The following is a 3,989-nucleotide window of genomic DNA, read 5'->3' on the forward strand; positions in this document are numbered from 1 at the left end:
TTCACCATAACCAACAAAGATACATCATCTTGATTTGGAATCAAGCTTGGAACTCTTTTCCTTAGGAATGAGAGCAAACGCTTCACAACCAAAAATTCTGAGATAATGATAACTAATTTTCTTACCCAACCAAGTCTCCTCTGGAATGTCAAAGTTCAAACGAGATGAAGGCGCTCGATTAATCAAATATACTACTGTATTACAAGCTTCAACCCAAAATTCCTTACCCAATCCAGCATTCGAGAGCATGCAACGAGCTCTCTCAAGAATTGTATGATTGAGTCTTTCAGCTGCACCATTCTCTTGAGGAGTAAAGGGAACAACTTTAATCCGACGAATACCATTGTCAGCACAAAAACTATCGAACTCCGAGGAGCAAAATTCTCCTCCATTATCTGTTTGCAAACACTTAATTTTGCGGCCACTTTGATTTTCAGCGAAAGCTTTAAATAGCTTAAATTTTGAAAATACTTCAGATTTTCTTGATAACATGTAAATCCAAACTTTCCTTGTGCAGTCATCAAGGAAAGTTACAAAATAATTAGCACCTCCAATTGATGTTACCTCCATGGGACCGAAGACATCGGAATGAATCAGCTCCAAGGGCACGCTCTTCTTCTCATGACCAGTCCTTAAGAAGCTAACCCGCTTCTGCTTGCCATAGAGACAATGTTGGCAAAAATCCAAGTCAATTAATCTTAGACCTGGTAGTTGCTCTCTCTTAAGCATAATGGAGAGTCCCTTTTTACTCATGTGACCGAGTCTTTTGTGCCAAAGTGCAGTCCCGCTGTCTTCAATTGTCATAGCAGCTCCCACTTGATCATGATTATTAAAGACATATAAACTGCCAACTTTATTTCCCTTTGCTACCACAAAGGCCCCTTTAGTTATTTTCCAAGAATCAGAAGTAAAAAATACATGACAGCCTTGATCATAAAGTTGACTTACAGAAATTAAGTTCCTCTTGAGTTTAGGAACATGACGAACATCCTTCAAGAGCCATTTGCTTCCATCTGCTAGCTGCAACAAAATATTACCTTTCCCAATAATTTCACATGCTTTATTGTTGCCTAAGTACACTCTTCCAAACTGCCCTTCTTCATAATTAGTGAAGGCTTCTATGCAAGAAGTGGCATGAAAAGAGGCTCCAGAATCAAGTACCCATGAGTTTGATGTAGTGTTGGTTGTAGAAAGAATTAAAATACTATCATCTTTATCATAAACTGCATTAACTTCACTGTCCCGCACTTTTTCTTGTGCTTTCTTGTAAGACCGGCAATTCCTTTTTGTGTGTCCAGTCTTACCACAAAACCAACATTCGCCATCATGACCTCTAGATTTCGATCTCTTTGCAGATTTAGATCTATTTCTGTTATTATACTTGCCTCTTTCTTGAGGCCTTCCTCTTTCTTGATGCCTTTTAGTGCTTACTACCGTCAAAGCTTCTCCGGAAGAAGGCTCTTGATTCTTTCTTCTCATATCTTCACTGAGAAGAGTACCTGCAACATCATCAGAATTCAACTTGTTTTGGGCTGCCACCGAAGTGCTGACAGCCATTACAACGCCTTCCCAGCTATTAGGTAGCGAACATAATAACAAAATTGCCTTAATTTCATCATCTAAAGTGATGCCAACTGAATTTAATTGATTCACTAAGGTGTTGAATTCATTCAAATGGTTTGACATAATTCCACCTTCCTTCATTTTCAGATTATAAAGTTTTTTCATAATATATACCTTATTAGATGCTGAAGCCATCTCATACATTGATGAAAGTTTATCCCACAAATCTTTAGAGGTTTTCTGCGATGAGACATTAAACAACACATTGCTGGACAATGAAAGAAAGATCGCGGCTCTTGCCTTTTTGTCCATTTTTTCCCATTCTGGGTCAGATAGAGTGCCTTGTCCTTTGGCCTTTCCTTCCAACGCTAATGCAAGATCTTGCTTAATCAGCAGTGACTCCATCTGCACCTTCCAAAGTCCGAAATTCTGGCCTGCGAATTTCTCAATTTTCCACTTGTCCGCTTCTTCCATAATTCTGGAAATTTACACCAAATTTCCCAACTAGCTTCACCACCGAGCTCTGATACCAATTGTTTGATTATAAAGAGCGAGTAAATGAAAAATGAAAGTGCAGAAAAAAGAAAGGAAGAAAGAATGAATAAAGACACAACACAGAATTTTATGGTGGTTCACCCAAATTGGCTACGTCCACATTAATAGGGGAATTCTCTATTAATCTCTGTTCTCTTGTTACATTCAATGATACACAGCAGCAAACATATATAATGGCTCCAATACATAAGGCTCAGGAAGCTGAACAGCCAAGTGAATTGGAGGGAAGAAGACTATTGGTGTTTCATATTCCACAAAGAATGTCAAAGAAAAAATACTAAAGGTAAAAGTAAAAAATACATACTATGATTACAAAAAATTAAAGAAAGTATAAAAAAAATTTCATTCAACGCATAAATCATACCGAATAGTTTAGTTTTTTAATAAAGAATTCAGAGAGCGATTTGGTTTTTGTTTTTAAAAAATGTTCTTCGTACTATTTTTTTATTAAAAGTGGTTCTTAGCGAATGAAGACATCTGGTAACAAACTGCTGGTAAAAATGAGTTTCTTATTCGGCAACCATATCTCTAACCAATTAAATGGACTCCCCATGAGAGTTTGGCCAAGTAAAAATATACAAAAGATAAAAGTAAAAACTACATACTATGATTACAAAAAGTAAAAGAAAGTATAAAAAAGTTTTCATTCAATTTATAAATCATATCGAATAGTTTAGTTTTTTAATAAATAATTCATAGAGTGATTTGGTTTTTATTTTTTAACAATGTTCTTTCGAATATGTGTCCATATCTATCAATATAAGAAAATAGAAGTCACTCCTTACAGTCATATAGATGGTGCATGAAAACAAGATAATAGAATAATAATAAAGTCTCTTAAATGAGAAGAACAACACTAATAAATTTAATAGATCTTGCCAAAAAAATGTGAGATATATGTAAAAATACAAATAGTAAAATTTTAATAAAGCTAATACTTTAGTTTACATGACATCAAATAATTGTGTTCAATACCAATCCCAGTATCTTAAATATATTGGTAGATAGGTAGTGAAAGAAAACGGAAACAAGATCCACATGAAGAAGCTCTAGTCATTCAGAATAGTAGCAAGATCTCCATCATGTATTGTGCTCCCTACAATATAATGACTATGTTTCAAGAGTTCAATCTAAATTCATAATCACCATTGTTGAGTCATATTTTGGACTTTCCAATGCTTTTCCATCATTTGGGTTGATTTAGTGTGCTGGTATATGGATAGTCAGGGATTTTGTGGTGTAGAATTTAATGGGAATAACTTGGTACATGAATTATCGAACTCACCAAATAGTGGTCGGGAAAAATGTTTCCTTTTCATTTGTGTTTGATTTCTCTATCACTCACATGTTCATAGTTTGGGTATATTGGAGCTGAAGCTTCCTTAATTTTGATATTTCCAAGACAAAGAAATACCTAAGCATTTAGATGCTTTTCATTAAATTGTTGGTCCCTTGAAACTTGTAAAATATTCATTTTCTTTTAATGCAATTTGGTCTTCCATCAGAAAAATAGTTTTATTTCTTGGTTTGTAGTTTGCTTTTGCAATTGAGAGATTTTGGTGCGTTCAACTTTATATGAAATTTGTGAAATATTAGTTTAGATAAGAGGTAACCTAATCAATCAAAATTGTTGACTGGATTGGTTTCTAATAAGCAGTGTTATATATAGCTTCAGCCAAAGAATGTAATGGAGTGAAGGCATCGTAGCAACCAAAGATTGCAGTCAAGAAAGAAGAGGAAAGGACGTGGAAGCAAGATTATTAAAGAAACAAATAACTATCCCTGCGTAGCAAAAACAGTTGAAAAACAAATAAGCTAAGAAAAACAAAGGGGCAGTGATAAACATAATGATAAGTGTAAGGGGTTGTTGT

This window comes from Cryptomeria japonica, chromosome 9 (assembly GCF_030272615.1).
Source record: "Cryptomeria japonica chromosome 9, Sugi_1.0, whole genome shotgun sequence".
NCBI lineage: Eukaryota > Viridiplantae > Streptophyta > Pinopsida > Cupressales > Cupressaceae > Cryptomeria > Cryptomeria japonica.